The sequence below is a fragment of the Strix uralensis genome, chromosome 4 (genome assembly GCF_047716275.1).
Source record: "Strix uralensis isolate ZFMK-TIS-50842 chromosome 4, bStrUra1, whole genome shotgun sequence".
NCBI classification, from domain to species: domain Eukaryota; kingdom Metazoa; phylum Chordata; class Aves; order Strigiformes; family Strigidae; genus Strix; species Strix uralensis.
In genome coordinates this window covers 27,149,478-27,168,419 of record NC_133975.1, presented here as the reverse complement: position 1 = coordinate 27,168,419, position 18,942 = coordinate 27,149,478, and the positions used below count along the sequence as shown (strand labels likewise).

At 39.3% G+C, this 18,942-nt stretch overlaps 1 protein-coding gene across 7 annotated transcripts in view; it reads right to left on the bottom strand.

The window, feature by feature from the left end:
• The window catches only part of LIMCH1 (LIM and calponin homology domains 1), a 188,044-nt gene that overhangs the window by 143,495 nt on the left and 25,607 nt on the right, over positions 1–18,942 (bottom strand). The window lies entirely within an intron of this gene.

Sequence of the window (18,942 nt, the reverse complement as noted above, 5' to 3'; positions counted from 1 at the left end):
CAATTTGAAAGCCAGTTCACTGGCTGATGAAAAGTCTTGCTGTATGAAGAGTCAGGAAATGAAGGGGTTGTGATGCTGTTAGCCATAAGCAAATAAACTGAAAAGCAAACCCCTCTGAAATAGTTTCACCAGAAGAGAAAAATATATTCTGAATTGGAATGGTCTGTAATGAATTTTTTTACATATACATGGAGTCTTTAACAGCAGTCTGTTTTCAATTATATTTCAGATATGGCTTACTCTGGAACCTGTGTTAATAATGCTCCAATGAACCTGGGGCTGAGACATCACCTCTTCCTACGTGGAATACATTGCATGGTAATAACCTATACATACACTCATGAGTTCTGTTTTGTTTCTTTATCAAAAGATTCGCAAGGCAGGGCTAGCTTTCGAACCAGAGAAATTATTTCCACTCAACTCATTCAACCTCCTGTTGTTGAGACTGCTGAACTATATGATAATGGTAAAGAATGAGGTGCCTTCGGAAGAGTTATTTTAAGTCAAAGGACAACACTGGGACAGGAATAAGCAGGTCTAGATGCAGTTGTGACTGATATATGTTGAAAATTAGAATGTTTCTAGCCACTGAAAGACTCGAGGGCTATTCACTCAGAATTTCATAGGTGCATAGCTTCACTGTTTCTTATTAAAGATGAAGCTTGACCATCCTATGGTTTTATGGAATTAATGCCCCAGTTGCCTGTAATAGCAAGGGTTTCCATGCAATACCATCTTCTAGTCCTGCATTCTGAGGTCTTTTTCCAAAACTATCCTAGTGCTGACAGCAGCCGAGGTTTTGGCCACATCCATATACACCAAGTTTCCTCTCACAACTACTGTAGACTCATGACTTTGTACAGCACTATTCTGTGCACCTATTTCAGCTAAATTCAGCTTTTTAAAAATATCTTCCTCATCTTTCTGATACAAATATCTGTGCAAACTCTGAACTGCAATATGCTGATATTTGTTGGTGGTATTTCAAGGCTGAAATACACTTGTGCTGGGATTAGGCTCTCCATAAGTGAATAAGGATACACTTGTGCTAGAATTAGGTTGTGAAGCACAGTCAACCCCACTGTAGAGGAAGGCCTGACAGGTTAGATAAGCTAAGAATAGGATCAATACGAGGCAAGCAGTTATTTTTCTTTTATCTGTGAACTCACACAACTGCCCAGGGGCACTGAAATACAACTAAAAAGACAAGGATGAAAACTCAAAACAATGAATTACAGAGCTGTTTTCAGTACTGTGTTTAACATGTTGCGGAGTAAGCCTGAAGCTATGCCATATACCAAATAAAGAAGATCAATATTGAAGAGTTGCCCTAGATCTGTGCATCTTATACATTGAAAAAAACAAGGACTACTGGACAAAGAAAGCCTATGATCATGTAAGTAAAGATCATAACCTATTCTGCGTCTTAGAAGTAAGACTAGAGAGGCAGCCTAAATACTAATACCAACTTTTGAGTGCTTACCTTCAAATTCACTCTATTTTTTTTACTACCATAATGCAATTCATGTACAAATATTGAATATAAATTTAAAACCCTGAGGAATGTAATAGCTATGACATTTTATTAAAATGTCCACAAGTGAATATTGTTAGATCTTGTTTGAACCATGGCAGAATTTGCACACAGAAGCCTAAAGTATTCAAAAAGCCCTAACGACTGCAAGAAATTTGATAAGCCCTAAAAACTGCAAGCTAAATTAGGAAAATTATTAATTCTTTGCACTGCCTTTGAGAGCAGCTCCTGAACACATTGCCATCCAAATTATTTCAGTATGAAGTGCTCCTAATTCTATGAAAAACATTCAGAGATAAGCACACATTTCCAAGGGTTGCTCTGAAATGCCAAGTGGACAGCCCTTGCCTAGAAAACGCAGTTTAGATATTTGGACAAGTATATATGAGCTACCAGAGAAGTCATCAATTCTACATTTGCTTTGCTTCATGAAAGAAGGACAGAAGTGTAATTTGTAAGTGGATGTGAAAACATAGCCTAGATCACCAGATCTTAGATATCTAAGTCTTATAGAACATGTTGTTCAGAAAAATCCTGCTCCAGGCAAGTCTAAAGATTTGATTTTAAGCTTTAAGGAAAATGACCAGAAATGGTCCTCAACACAGCACCTCAACACAGCTGCACTAGTTGGAAAGAACAACGCAGTACTTTGGGCAAGCGGCAGTAGAAAGAAAGCCGAGGAAGTACATACCTTCAATGCATTTTATGTTCCATTTTGTAACAAACCAATATGTGGATCACTTAGCATATGAAATCATTTTTATGTTTTATAGAATCAGATTACAGTAGGCACACCACATTACTTCTGCTTTTAAATGCTTTGGTTCTTATTTATATGAAAGGCACGAAGAGAGTGGAGTATCACAGCCTCCAGAAAATTTTTACATGAAGATAGCAAAGCTCCACAGTCCAGCTCACGCAAGGACTCTTGGCCTCATCTCTCAGATGCTGCAGTTGACAGATCAAATGCCTTGCTCTGGTGTTTGAAGACTGCTAAGAAAATCTTGCATCTCTCACTAGTTCACGCTCATGCACTAGTCATCATCAAACACATGCAGCAGCTGGATAAACAGAGGTTTGCACCGAACATAAAGATTTCTTTTGACTTGTAATGAAAACCATTACTGGCCATCACAGCTCACCTGTCACAGAACCAATAATAGTTTTAAATGTCAGCCATCAAAGGAGTATAAGCATGGAATCCAGCCTGAGCTCTGGCATTTATGCCTCTTAAGACACATATTGAACACAGAAACACTTCCCACTTTTCCACATGTAAGACTTCTCATACCTGTGTTGCAGACCTGACTAAAACATGATCCAAAAATAATATTACTCCTAAATGGAGAGGTGGTTTTTTTCATGAGGAAGCAATAACCCTCCTTAAAAGGAAAGCGTTTTCTTCCCATTTCCTTTTTCTGGGGTTCTATTAAATACCTACCCGACAATTATGGGCACTTGACATCTTCAGGCATCTCACTCTTAATTCCTCCCAAAGGCTGCTTGTGGACAGAAGCCAGAGAAATCATGTCCTAGTCTCTATGGTTTTTCTTATTTTCCCCTTCTGTCTCACAAAACAGGTGTCCCTAACAGAAGCAAGATGTGTAAAGTAGCTGTGAAGCTATACAAGCCCAGCTAACAATAACAATACTTGGAGCATAAAGCCAATGACCTAAGCAAGTGTCAGGATACAATTCCCTTTGGCTTTCTGTATAGCACAGCACAATCTATTAGATGTATTATGCATATCTACCCCTGCATTAAACAAAACAAAAAACCCAAACAAATCACACCACACAACCAAATTGAGCTCAGCAAAACACACTAGGTCCTGTCACTGTGTATAAGAACTAACATACAGTGTAAGGACACTGCTAAGCAAAGGACTGTGGACACTTCTGTGATGTACAGTGGAGTAGAAAGCAAAATCCAAAGCACTAGCATAGCTCATGTAGAGGAAGCAGGATGACTGTAATGAAAGAACAAGCATAGGATCTCAGAAGAAACAGCGTAAGTGTACTTTTATGTGGCTACGTGGATAATGATGAATCAGCCTGAATGTCCACAAGCTTCCTGACAGAAAGCTACATAGCCAGAATTTTCTTAGGCAGATGTCTACAGAAAGATACAAAGAATGGAAGGACCAGCCTTGGTCACAATATGGATCTCCAGAGGAACACCAGTAGTAAATGGCCACCAGCTGGACTTAACAATTACTAATCCCTGGTCCTTGTGTCCAGCCTGTTTTCCACCCATCTGGCAGACTTCAGCTGATTGCTTTCCAATTTGTCTTGAAGAACACTATGGTAGACAATGTCAAAAATCAAGGCAAAGAACATCTACTGCACTCCCTGCAGCCATGGAGACAATTATCTCACCACAGAGAGCAATCAAGTTGGTCAGCCATAATTTGCCCTTAGGAAATTCAAGCTGACTATTCCAAATCACCCCGTTGTTCTTCACACACCTGCAAATGGCTTCCAGGAGAATCTAATTTCTGCCATAATCTTCCTGTGATGAAGGCAATGCTGAGCCCCCAGGCCTCCTCTTGGCCCTTTATGAAGACAAGTCTGATGTTTGCCCAATTCCAGACATAGTGGAACTCTCCCAATCACCATGACCTTTCACTGACAGACTGCAGTGAAATCAGCCATTTCTCTCAGGACCTTGGATACACCCCATCACATTCCCTGGACTTGTGCACATACAGCTTTATTTAACAAGTCCCTTACTTGATCTTCTCCCATCATGGATGGTATTTCACTCCCTCAAACACTGTCACTAGGCACAGGGAACTGTGAGTCCAGGCCTGATAGAAGACCCTATCTGAAGCAAAGAAGGCAATGAACACCTCAGGGTTTTCCATGTCCTTAAGTCACTACATCCTCTGCTCCATTCAGCAGAAGGTCCACATTTTCCTTACTCTTCCTTTCACTGCCAACATACTGTGGAAGACCCTTTTGTTGCTATTTACATCCCTCATACATCTCAACTCCAGCTGAATTTTGATCATCCCAGTTTGCTCCCTGCATGCCCAGGTAAAGTTTCTGTATTCCTCCCAGATAGTCTGTTCATTCTTGTTTTCACCTACCATACAAACTGTTTGCATTCCCTACTCACTGGCACCTGACTGACTTCCTGCACGTTTAAGTGGAAGAGACTGATGAATGACTGGTGAGAAGATTGTCCTCGAAGACCAGCCAGCTCCCCTGGGTCCCTCTCCTTCAGATCAGCCTCCTATAGGATCCCTCTTACCAGTTCCCTGAGCAAGCTGAAGTCTGCTCTCCTGAAGTCCAAGGTGGTGATTCTATTATCAGCTTTCTCTTCACTGACAAATTTAAATGTCACCATTTCAGAGTTGCTGCAGTCAAAGCTGTCATCAACCCAAATCCATTCTTCCTTATTCATGAGTAGTAGGTCTGACAGAACTGCTCTGCTAGTCAGCTTGTCCAGCACCTGTGTCAAAAGACTCAGAAACAACTACTAGGGGTATGGGCTGCAGCTTCCCAGTTTCATCATATGGGAAACCATATGATTACATTTGTTCTATGTAAGATTTGGTGAGCTAACAGTCAAAAAGCACAGCCAGAAATCAGTGCTCTGGCTTAGGTCTTCTCTCACAATGCACAGAACCACTGTTGTTCAGAATACAGAGGATCCAACACAGGGCATTTCCCAGGCACAACTTCCACAAAGGTCCAACATACCTTTAGCAACCATCTGAATTCTTTGGAGGCTGAAGAGCTTAATTTAAGTGCATCAGGAATACACACTGATGTCAGTCTAGCTTTTCAGTATTCTGAAGAAAATGGAAAAGGAAGAAATGAAAGAGGCAGTCATAGAATTTGACAACATAGCCTTTGTTTATAATTTTGAAGATCTTGATCTCTGGCATACATGGAATTTTCAGAAGGATTTGACTGTCACGAAGGGAAACAGAGTCCAGATGTCCAATATCAAATAACAGAGACAGTGTATAGTTGTTGGGGAGCCAGAGTGAAAGTAGTCTGGTATATTTATGTTCTGAGTATTAAAATATGATTGTCTGATGAGAAAGCTGAATGAATGTTTGGATTTTGACAACAGAAAGAAGGTTTCTGAAAAACTGGAGAATGCTAATAAACTGTACTAGGTCTGGACTAATGTTCAAGTTGTTTTGTTTTGGGCTTTTTTTAAGGTCAAGCATAGAACAAGGAAGGGTAAAATACGGAGGTCATCTTCCATGAGATCTTTATCAGGAATAATTTTCCTCAAGCTTTTCAAGTGGCAGAGTTTTGAAATCGCCTGGTCGCCTAGTAAGCCATCTCCTCTGCTTGGACACTCATACTGCCATGGATCCTACGGTCATTGTTCAAAGGGCCTACAGAAGGCTGCAGCATCTTAGATAAGTTAGTTGTAGATTTACTTTGATTTTGGCCTTTGTGGACAATACCTTCCATGTTCTTAGGCTTCCGCTCCCTGCAGAGCCATCCTATTCTTACCTAGAAGCAAACTGCCAGAAGACATGCACACTACATTCTTTTCCAAAGCAGCTTCATATCTGCTCTTCTGATAGTCTACAGTATAGACCATTCAGCTGAAGAGAGACGTTTACCAATATTTTTCAATCAATACCTTTCCAAACTAAATGCTGGCAACCCTAGCCATACTTAGAGCTTGCTCTCCAAGCAAGAGAGCTGTGTGAGAGTCGAAGGTGAGAAATGAAACTTCATACCATACTCCATATGAAACACAGTATGAAAACATTGAGTCTTCCATCTTGAAGAAGTAGATGCAACACATGCATGCACCCCTCCAAGAGGGCTTCTGGAGCAGCTACGCACAGGAACAGTCTTTAGCAGTAAGGAATATTTTACTATTTCCCAAGCTACCTTCCTACTACTAAAAGTCACTCCACACTTAAGGTCCAACTGCACGTTCAAAGCAGACTGCACAGATAGCAGAGAAAAATACTGAGAATTTCAAGAATGCATAATCTTTACTGACACCTGGCAAAATAGTTGTTAGTGCTAAGACCTATAAATCCTTGCCAAAGAGGCTTAAAAATAAATAAGGAACTTCAGTCATCTGATGTGCATTTGCAAAATTGCTGTGGGAATAACACAATTGTCCCTGTCTTCTATCCCCACAATGCATACTACAGTATTGTAGGAGTTGTATCAGGCCCACAGATACACTACAGTTTGGGTGTGGCTCAGGAAAAGAAGTGTAACAGGGAGAAAACAACACTGAAAGAACAGAAGAAAGGATTGGGAAACTCCTCATCAGTAAGATGCCAAATAATTCTGCTAGATTCCAGCAGAGCCTTACATTGATGTAATTATTGTCCAGAGCTGGCAATATTTTTAATATAGATACCTCACATACCCCTCAGCATGTGCTAACAGTTCTACATGCCCTTGCTCTTTGTTTTGTGAAACAACTAATACTTTCTTTAAGGACAGAGTAAGCTTGCAATTTATACTCCCCCTTTCCCTTTCAATACTGCACATGTGGGAATAGTTGGTCATCAAGGTCATACCTTACAAGAGATAAAGCTCTGTACATCTATGCAACATCTATATTCATGTGGACATTATTCTATTCAAAAGATATGTAACACCTCTCACATACATGTCTGCACAAGGAGGGATGGAAAGACATGGGCTTACTTTTCCCTAGTTCTTCATCCCTTTCCTCACACAACTTCCTCTAGCAAGCAGTATTAGGATACAGTTTGTGAAACTTTCCAGACCCATTTACAAGCACAAGTAGCCGTAATAAATAGTCATAAATGTGCAACCATAAAACTCCCACAGAATATGGTATGAAGGGATTGATGCAAAGGCATGAAAAGGAGTAGAAAGGCTACCAAAAAGAAAGGAACTCAAGAACAAAGTTTCCCCTGGTGCAAAAGCAGGGAGGGCTTTTTGCAACAGATAATCAATAGCTGTTATCACTTATTACTGATATATTAAAAAAACCATATTTAATGATATTTCATCTTATGAATTATATTTTATCCACTCAACTTCATCTGCATTCACTCTGTAGTATTAAACTAGTTGTACCTTTGGACCAAAGTAAGCATTCACAACCCAGAGAAAGAGAACCAGTTCTATTTAAGCTACACAACACTGAAAACTCTTTCTACTATCATTTAAGCCTACTAGGACTTGAGATTAAAAAAAAAAAAAAGAAACAGCAATGTTTCAGTTTCCTTTCCTACATGGAAGGATTTTTCTTCCATCAGAATAGAATTTTCTGAAACCATCTTTTCAATTTAGTTATGATTGTAACATTTTCCTGGCTTATGTGGGCTTTCTGATGTCATTACATAGCCAGCTGTTTGTTTATTTTCATTTAGTTAAAACCAACCAAAAATAAAAAGTCTTCAGTTTGTTATATTACCAAAATGCATACATGGCACAAGAGAAGGCTTCACGTACATGCATTAAGACTGCAAGAAAATGAAAATAATTAATAGTTAAGAAATTTGCATAATATCATTCAGAACTGACAAATCTAAATCACTCTCAGAAAAAAAAGAAGGTTGTTAATCTCCTAGTCACTAAACCATCAGTTTAAGGGGCAAAAATAAAACACTGAAACTCAAATAGAGCAAGTCACTGAATACAGCACTTCAGAACCATCTGAGCTCTACTCATTAAATTATGTACAATATTTAGAGAAAATGTTTTTCAAAATATTTTGATGGCTAGCTAGCAGTGTGAGCAACATAGGTCTCAGAGACAATGGCTTCTACAAAATGGCAGATCAGGCTATGCCAACATCTGCCCGACTTCAAACAGTCTAAGCTCAAATCAATGGAAAATTGATTTGAAAATAGAGCATATTAATTTGGATTTAATAGGACAAGACTAGAATATCTGCTTTACAGTAAAACACAGTTCCTTATTTTTGCTCCCTGTGAAAATGTAAGGTGACTCAAAAAAACTCCAAAACCAAGACTGTCAATGAGGTCTTTTCTCCTGTGTCCTCTGTGCTCCTGCTATGGCCCAGGCACAACTCTTTCCCAACAACATGCATGCAACCTGATAGATCCCGTAAAACTAACCTCTTTGTAAAGTTTTCCCAGGAAAAGGTTTTGGCATGCTAGTGATACTTACCTTTACTTGATGAGCTCTCCCTACCCAACAAAAACTCTTGTTTGGCCCACAGCTCTGGAGAATGCCTGCTCTTTATGCTCCATCCAGCAGATCCAACACTACAATCAGTCTCACTGGCCCAGCAACCCAAGCTGCACCCAGATGAGAAGATGGCTGGTCCCTGCTTTGCTTCCACTTTATTGCAGGTAAAATATACCTAAGAATCAGCAAGAGTGCATTGCAGATAATAAAAGCTCAAGAGAAGGTTCTAAAGAGCTTCCAAGATCCCCAGTGCCCCAAAAATGGGATTTCCTACTGAATTCAAAATCAGTACACAGCACATCTTCTATGTCAACCTTAAAACTTTATTTAGGAATAACAAACCATGCCTTTCAAAAAACATCTGAAACCAAAACACAGGATTCAAGAGTGGACAGAGTTTTGCCCCATCACAATGCAAAAGCACTGAACAAGTTTCAGAGAAAACAGGTTTGCATCAGTTATATTGTAACCTTACAAAATTAACTTGTGTAACAAAATGAAAATGTTTCATTTTGACCAAGATTTCCTGATACCCATATAACAGTCTCAATTCATGCTAACTCAAAGCTCAGAGACTTGAAGACATGCTACACACCAAGACATATGCAAACCTAGACTTTCATAAAGTTTTTCATTGTTTATACAGTTGGTAACCATTTACTGCTAAAGGCAATATGCAGTAATGGGGTTTTTGTTGGGTTTTCCTTTTTTTTTTTTTTTTTTTATTTTTTTATGAGTTGATACCACATGTTTTCACAGACAAAAGAAAAAAATTCTTTAAGAGCCAAAGCAGCCAGATTCATTTTGGAAGGAAGCTTGCAAAATCCCAACGAACCACATCTGCAGAGTAACTGCAGCAATGATATAAAGTGATTCCCACTAGTTCCTAGTTCCTGTGTACTAATGTAAAATTTTATCCCTTTGTTTTAACACATCACTGTCTCTAAATAAAGGCTCTTCCTGCATTGGTTACCATCTAATTAGGTTAGCCCCCGCCCTATTAAAACCGGTTAAGCATTCCCACTCCATCCATCAGTCTAGCGTCCTCATCCCATGAGATTCTCTGCTGACACCTCTACAAAATTTAGTAACTCAGATGTGACTGGGGCAGCCAAATGAAGCAATAACCTGTAACTCTTGCACTAAATTTCACTGGCTTGGAAAGTTAAATATCTTGGACTAAAGCAGTCCTGAAATGACTTCAAGGAGTTGCACGAAAGTACTGACTCCATCTCCGAGCTCTGAGCAGTTAAGCTGTCTCATTTCAAAGCAATTCCACAAGTTGGCTTTAGCTGCAAGCATTCCACATTTTAAGAAGTGTTGGAGCTTTTTAATGAGAGCCTGCAATAGGAAGCCACACATATTCAGAAAGTGGACTCTGAAAGCAAGTCACAGACTTGACCACAGACTACTCTGAACTGAAACATGGAAGTTTGACAGAAAAGCACAGTCTACCCCTACAAAAGAAGGGCTTCAGCATCTTACCAATGAAAACCCTTGGGAAATCCAAGAAGCCTGTCTTGTCTCTCACTTCATCTGTTCATTGTAGGGGGGAAAAAATTCCATCTGTGCATAGAAAGTTCCAAAATCCGGCACTACAGACTGCATGCTGTTAAATTAGTGCATTCATTAGTACAGAGTTTTGGAAATATGCCTATACATTGTGTAGGGAGGAGGAAGGATCTTTCATTTAAAAATAAAAAATAAAATAAAAAAAGAAGGGAGAAAAATTGCCCCTAGTTGGTCTATCTTAGCATCTCTGCACCAGTAAAAATTATCATACAATTTCCCCTTATGAGCTTTTACACAAAACAGATGATCTCAAGCATCAAAGTAACTAGTAGCGCAATTACAACTTGATCATAGGTGGTATATCTCCAGAACAAAGAGTATGTATTATATGCCTTCAGCATATCATTGACTTCATTTCCTTTTCTTTGCGATTTGTATTTAGCCTGACATGACTATAGACAGCTCTCCCTGCTCACAGTTATGCATATATCACAAAGACAAAATCTAGCTTTCCCAATTTCAAAAGAAACGGAAGAAAACCCCTTTTCTCAGCACCACCGTAGATACCTCATCCCAACTGCCCTTCCCATTGCATTTCAGCTCTCATCAAAAACTTTCACTTTTTACACTTACTTGAGTATGATCATCTGGCATAAGAAATCACTTCCCCACTTTTGCTCATTTTTATGGGCAATTACTTGTTACTTTGTAGTACAGCCATTTGAAATAACGGTTAACTTGGGTTTTGCCATCCCTGGGAGTTGCATCCTCTTAATGTTGACTACACTGGCTATGTTTTGACACTTGGCAAGGAAGGTGATTCCTACCAACCAACTTTGTCACCTAACTTTAAAAGTTTTTCCACCAGCAGCTCAACTTAAGGGGCCCAAGTCCATTGACTTACAGGCACCTAAGAAAACTAATCCCTTCTCTTTCTTGATGCCCCATATAACTTAAGGCATGTAACATTACTTAGCTTTCATTCTTCCCTCCCTAGTTTTAAGACCTGAACACTATTGATGCCCACATTTCTATATGTATAAATACACTCAAGACCTAGTTTTAGGTTGTTTGTATTTCAGCCTCTGCCTTTCCCATGACTTCACATCTCCTGCCTACACATCTTACATCTGTGGATTCAAGTTTCAAGAACATGAGGCTCATCAACAAAATACTACTCAAGCCTGAATCTGAAAGCACTCAAGTGCAGCAGCAGTTTTCTGCATAGAGATAGAAGTCCTCCGAGTGTAGTAGAACTACTCGAGTGTGTAAAGTTACTTATGAGCTTAAGCACTTTAGGATCTGTCCTTAATTTTTAAAGCAAGTTTTTTGCCAAAATGGCAAGGAGCTTCACAACAATCAGCAGTTCTTGGGAGATTTCCTGTTCTTGTTCTAAATCTTATAAGAACAGCTGTTCTGGAGAAAACTTGGCCATATCTGAATGTCCAGGCAGACTCCAAAACCACAGGTGCAGGCTCCAAGCCAAGGATGCATATGTAAGTCTTCCCAAAATTCAATGGGATTCAGGTTTTCTCCTTTCTCTAACTACAAAACCACCACAGAAGGCACAGTGATCAATAATGAAGCTTCAGCAATGGACAGGTATTTGCTGCTCACATTGCAGCCAACACTATTAATGAGATTTAAGGTTGAGACAGTTTAGCAAGACTTTTTGCACTGTTCTCACTACTGACTAGCTCTGTTGTATTAAGCTTAGAGTGTCTTTGTTTTCATATTGCTTTGGTATTGCAGGTCAGTAGGAAAGCAATTAAAACTAGACCATGACAGTGTGTGGGCAGGGTTCTCAGGGGCCAGAGGGCTACCTTGCTATATCACGAGAAAAGACATCTGTTCAAAGCATGATTACAGAATTACACATGCTGTAATCAGCAAACACTGTCTGTAACAGCCCCGAGAGTAATTCCTACTGAAGGTTTTGTTCTTTGTAAGCTTTACCAGTTAGCACTGGACATGACGCAGACACTGCATTGACTAACATTAAAAGAATTTGTAAGACCTACTCAGTTTTCTCAGTTAAAAAACTTGGCTTAAAAAAAAAAAAAAGATATGTTCTCACCTACAGTCATAGCAATTCCTGTACCATTTTCCAGCATACTTGTCTTCTATCTTCAACAGAAAGTTTGCTGTTAGTCAACATTTCAACAAACCAGACATTTTTTCCTCTCATCTACTATTGAGAGCAAATCTAGATGAAGTTCTTTAAATCTTTATTAATTTGCTTTTATTAATTTCACAAAAAGCATATTAAATTTGTTCATATTACACTCCTGATGTATAGGGAGACTTGAAACCACATATTTAGCTACTTATTTGAATCTTGTGCCACTAGCACCTTTTCCTGAAGTCACCACAAATCACAGAATCATTCAGGTTGGAAAAGACCCTTGGGATCATCAAGTCCAACCATCAGCCCTACTCTACAAAGTTCTCCCCTACACCATATCCCCCAGCATCTCATCTAAACGACCCTTAAACACATCCAGGGATGGTGACTCCACCACCTCCCTGGGCAGCCTATTCCACTGTCTGACCACTCTTTCTGTGAAAATTTTTTCCTAATGTCCAGTCTGAACCTCCCCTGTTGCAGTTTAAAGCCATTCCTTCTTGTTCTATCGCCAATTACCTGTGAGAAGAGACCAGCACCAACCTCTCTACAGTGTCCTTTCAGGTAGTTGTAGAGAGTGATGAGGTCTCCCCTCAGCCTTCTCTTCCTCAAACTGAACAGTCCCAGCTCCTTCAATCGCTCCTCAGAGGATTTGTTCTCCAGGCCCTTCACCAGCTTCGTTGCCCTCCTCTGCACTCGCTCCAGCACCTCAATATCTCTCTTGTATTGAGGTGCCCAAAACTGGACACAATACTCCAGGTGTGGCCTCACCAATGCAGAGTACAGGGGAACTATCACCTCCCCGCTTCTGCTGGTCACACTATTTCTAAATGTACGTCAACAGTCATGATCTAGGAAGTGGGAAAGGTGAAACAATTTTAGAAAATAAAATTTATGTTATGAAATTATTGGCTTTGTTGCTCAATCATTCATTTAACAGGTTTTTGCTCAGTCACCTCAAGACCAAATTTGCATTGAGGGATGATCTACATAGGCTTATATTGTTAAAGCCTCTCAACCATGTTCATTACACCAAACATCACCAACTGTGTTTTATCAGAGGCTAAAAAGACAGTCTATTTTATGCTATGACTCAAGTCCAACAAACTGTAATAACACAAAGTCTTAGTTTGAAATAATTAAAAAAATGAACTATGAAAAACTGTTTATTTAAAACTTGACATAGACTATTGGATTTGGGGTACAGGAGGAAAAGAAACCTCCAACTGATCAGAAAAATACATTAAAAATACTCTCTAACTTATATTCCAACAGCTACAGATCATTCAATCCTAAATACAAACCATTTTGAACTTCTAGCTAGCACCAAACTCTGGTATTACAACAGGACTATCTTCACAGTAAGAAAAGCAATTCATAGAATTTTGCAGCTTATAAGGTGCAGATGCAGAACTTAAAGTGGTCTCTGATGCTCAAACACCCACTTTAAATTCCTCACCTGTTCTTTGCCTGTTAGAGGATTTCAGTAACCTCTAAGGAGTCAACTTTGGTAAGGATCAGCAGAAACTCCAGTAGGACTTCTAAAAGCTTTTCATGCTTTTAATTGCACTCTGTCTCCCTTAAGGTGCAAATTGAACTGCATACCAAACTGTACTCAAAACAATTAAAAGTCAAGAGAAACCAAGTCCTAAACACTCTAGAGCTAATGGGTTAAAACAAAAGCTCAGGGTTCATGGATTGCTACGGCAGCAGCATCAGAAAATGCATTTACTGATACATCTATCCCTTGATATCCCCCAGTCAGTGCTGACTGGCAACAGACAGCAGCTTTGTGATTAATATTGCTGGATTTGTCATACATAATTGCAGTGGGTTTCTCCTGTCAGCTTGTGGGTGGGAGTAGAGAAGGGGCCCTAAATGGTATGACTTATTAATTTAAAATATGTCCAAATAGCTGAACCATTCAGCGCAGTCATCATCCACAACAAAGTCCCAAGTCAATCTTCAATCAGTACTTTCTTGGCTTGCTGTTTCCTTCCTCTGCTTCACAGAGGCACTGCTAATGGCAAAGAAGAGTACAACTCACACAGCATGGGAGTAGACCAGATACCGTGCTACTTACACATGGCAAGGGGCCTGGGATGGGAACGCACTTACCTTCTAAAGGATGAAGGTTCCTCAGGAGGTGTGGGTGTGCATTTGTAATGAAGCCTTCACTATAAAACTGACATGGACTCGAGAGCTCAGGAAGAATTGTAGAAGCAAGTTAGAAAACAAATGCCTTAAAAGTAAAGAAAGAAGCTTGGTTTTCCTCTCCTTGCTCAACAGGAGAGCATAATTTGCTACCCCAACACAGCCACCCATTATTTTGTCCGTAGCAAAAGCATTACATAAAGGATGAACCTGACAGAAATGAATGATACAGAAGATTATGTCATTTTTAAGCTTTACTTCTAGGGAGGCTGATTTTGTTTCTGTACAGAACTCTAATCATCCCACTCTTTCAGAGAACTAATTCTAAGCATTTCTCTCCTGAAGTCATCCATGTCAGAAACAAAACAATGCCACCTACCAAAAATTATACATTGATCTCATTCTGTACCATAACGAAATGTTGTGGAAAGGCAGTGTTAATGGGAAGAAAATCAGCCAGCAACTTCCATCATTTTGGAGGAAAAAAAAAAAATCCATCCAGAACTGCTCTAAACTTTTTTAAAAGTCAAAAAATTAAAAAAATATGTTCATACTAACATTCCCAAGGGTCATTCTGGTATGCCTTTTGTTTAAATACAAGTAATATTGGAGGACAATAGAGCAGAAAGGAAAGTGGACATGCCATATGCATATATCTACAAGTGGCAACACTCCCAAACCTGCCATATAGATTTACTGCATCATCTGTGGCTCAGTCAAAATTCATTAGCTCTGTATGCAAGTACGGGAGGGTATGTGTGTGCATATCCACACATCTGCTTTCAATCCTTACACTGAGGAAATCCTACACAGTAGACACATGAAATGTCTTTACAACCTGTACCAAAGTGCAAAAGAGACAGAAAGAATTTAAGAGAGGGAGAATTTTTTCCTCCTGAAAGGAGGAATGAGCTGCAAAAATGAGTCACTACATACCAAGATTGTTTTGCATTTCAACTAAATTGTCAGTAAAAGGTTGGTTTAGGGACTGAAACCAGTAAGTTAGTACAAAGTATACAAACGACAGGTGGTTTTAGAAGAAATAACCAACTGGTATCATACCAGCTTCGTGAGAAACAACTCAAAGGAAGCTCAGGTCTATTATCCAAGTCTAGAGTGAAGACACCTGACGTGATGTTCAATTTGATTAACTAGATGTAGAGCTGCAATAAGCAAGAAGATTTGATTTTCCATACCCATCTGCAACTATAATAAGTAAACAGAAGGTGTGGGAAGTGAGGGAGGCCACCTATAAACCTTGAAAAGTTAAGGCCTAGAAAAAGCTCCAAAGCACTCTCTGCATTCTCCATTCACTGAATCCTGTGTCATGTAATGGGCCAATTCAAGTTCAAGTGGTAGGTACCCCAAGGACCTAATGAAGACAGAAGCTCCCAGCTCCAATCCACCTGTCAGGACTCTGTGCTCTATGCAAAGCTCCACCAGAGGCACTAAGTCATGCTGATTCAAGGAGCTGTTAAATCTAACAAAGCCAAAACGGTGCCTGTAACACCAGACTGCAAAAGAATTAACTATTTTGATCACAAGCAACCTTCTAGTTGGAGACTGTCTTTAACTTCAGTCCCAGCCTTGGTGGTAAGAGCATCCTATCTACAATTCTTACAAAAGAGTTTGGGTAGATTAACAGAAAGACACAGTCAGCTTCATTTCTTTTTAAGCTGCACAAAAGGGAGGAGTCCTCCTTAACTATCAGTCTCTACACAATGTAATTTTGTAGCATCAGAGAGCTCTCCTAGCTCTATATGCACTTAGCTTTTGCATTTACTGCCCTAGTTCTGGTTTCGAAATAGCACCCACGGGTCTGAAGGAGGGTTTAAACAATGTAAACAAATGGTATTTTAAATAATTTTGTCAGAAAAAAAAAGTTTTAAAAGGCAAATAATGAGATTCTACAAAACCACTACCCTGTATCTATGGATATCTATGCGTATCTTAGCTAGTTGTTTCTTATATTAACTGTGTATTTAGCATAGCCAAATCTTTCCACATTTGCAGTTCTTCATGGAGAGCTTATATGCCAGGTCAAACCCAAGACTAATTTTAATGAACACCATAAACTACTTGGGAGGGAACTCATAAATGAAACCAAGTGAGGAATAGTAGACATTTTCAAAGCTACTAGAATTCTACAGGCACAAAACAATCTTCACAGAAATATTTCCTCAGTCATTTGCTCTTATGAAAGAGCTTTAATTATTAAAATTTTCCTGGCAGAACAACACTCCTCCTCTAGATGTTTTCATGCCTCATATAAGTCTTCTAGGACAATAACTAAAACAACCACAAATCATCAGTGTATATGAAATTCTGAGAGTCAGGTGATTATTCTAGTTATTTGTCACTATGTTTTCTTTTGTCTTTTCCCAAATATTTTGCAATATCATGCACAGATGTAATTTCATACAGAACACTTAAAAACACTGAAGGAGAAACATTTTGAAGCTGCTGAAAACTGAATAATAATTCCTAATATTGACCTCTTTACACACTGTCAGTAGTTTACCTTCAGACAGAGATAACACTATTTAAGACATTACTTAAGAAATGTTATCTTGCTGATAAGCAGCTGTTACTTTTTATCCATATAACAGTGTTTAGCACAATAAAAATAATTTATTTGACCTTTATTTCCATTTATTGTTTGAAGATGCTAACTGATATTTAGAAACAGGGAACAGAAGCAAAGAATCTATACATTTGTATGTATTTACTCTACTACAGGTATTTTAAAAAGTGTTTAAATAAGGGTGATTTTATAGTAAGGAAAAAGAAGTGGGCAATTTTAACCTACCACTTGAACTGTTCTCACACAAAATATTCAAATCAACTCTGCACAGAAGCCATTTCACTTGACTAGTCTAAATTGGATATTCTTGTCCAGGTCCTTTATCATCACATCATTTAACACAAACCAGAAGCTACCTTTCCAACCCTGATGCTTGACAACCACTGCCTATGCTGAAATCACGCCTTTATCAGCAGTGCCATTTTTCCTGTCCAGTGTAATTTCCTGTCCCCTAAACCTGGGACCCTTCCTGCCAATGTGTGCTATGACCTGTAGGCTGAGCAAAACTAATACACCAGCATAACTTTGATGATGGCATTTCGTAGCAGCCACTAACAAGTGAAGTGTTCAACTACATAAGGCCTTCAAATTCTGTTCCAGAGGATTTAAACCACTGTGTTACATCTGGCCAGAAATACTGGCAAAATACTGATGAGATATGACTTATGGAAAGTCAAACCTCAGCACTACTCCAACTTAAAAGAATTGTTTTAATTTACAGTCAGAGACCAAACATAAATCTACTGTTTATTGTTTGGCTGCCCTTTCCTCAGTAAGAGATTGCACAGTGCACTGCAAGAAACCATTCACGGCAGGGCCAGATTGAAACATGAAGAGCAGCTAAGCATTAAAAAAAAAAAAAATCCAGGAGGATTTGCAGGAACCATTTGCAGAACATCCATTCTCAAACCATGCCTTCTCTCCACAGTTCACAAAACATATATGTCTGAAGAAGAATGGTTACTTTCCATTGAGTTCCCAAGGTCTCCTTCCCCTGGAGACTAGTGAGCAGTCTTTGTTTCAAGTCAAACCTTCCTTTGAGTTAGCACACACCTACTTTTCAAATGCAACCACCCTCTACCTGCTGCTGGCTTACTGCTGTGTCTTTGGTCACTGTAATACAGAAGTCACCATGATTGGCGTGAAGCATCAGGCAATGCCAGGGACTCAGCATTGCCTACAGGTGCCATGCATGAGCTGGATCACCTCCTCACTGCTGCGAATTCTGCAATGTTGACCTGTATAACAGGAGTCAATGCCAAGAGCAAGGTTGCCAGGTAGCATATGTTTAATAAATCCAACAACTTTCAGCTTTAAAAAAGGAGAAAATTCAGCAGCAACAGGGCTGTCCCAAAGCCCATCCAACCTTCATGAGCAGTACAAATGCATTAACATTATGTTTTGAAAAAATACAGTACAATTTAGGTTGCTAGGAATACCCCTTTATTGACAAGCCATGTAAAGCTGAGGGAGAAAACTGCACTTCTGAATTCAGTCTACTACTAATTTCTTAATTAATCAGTGGCAATTCCTGTGTGACAGCTGACACCTGCATTTCCTATGGCCATAAGTTAGAAACACTCTTCCAATACATTGCTAATACTGAACAGCCAGGAAAAAGGGGAAGAAAAAAAAAACAAACCACACCACAAAACAGAGACCCCTTGCTAAAATGAATTCTTTAGGACAGTAAATCTGTGAACAAGAGCTTTCGTTTTCCCCTTGCTTAAGTAACAAAAGTTAGAAAGCAGAAGGATCACAGCATCAGCCATGGAGGGAGACTGTATAGCAAGGAAAGCCTTCAACATCCCACAAGAAAGCAAGCCAGCATAGTGTAGGAAGGTTTAAGTAACTGCAGTTTTACAGTGGTTTTTCACATCACAGACTCAACACACATGCCCAC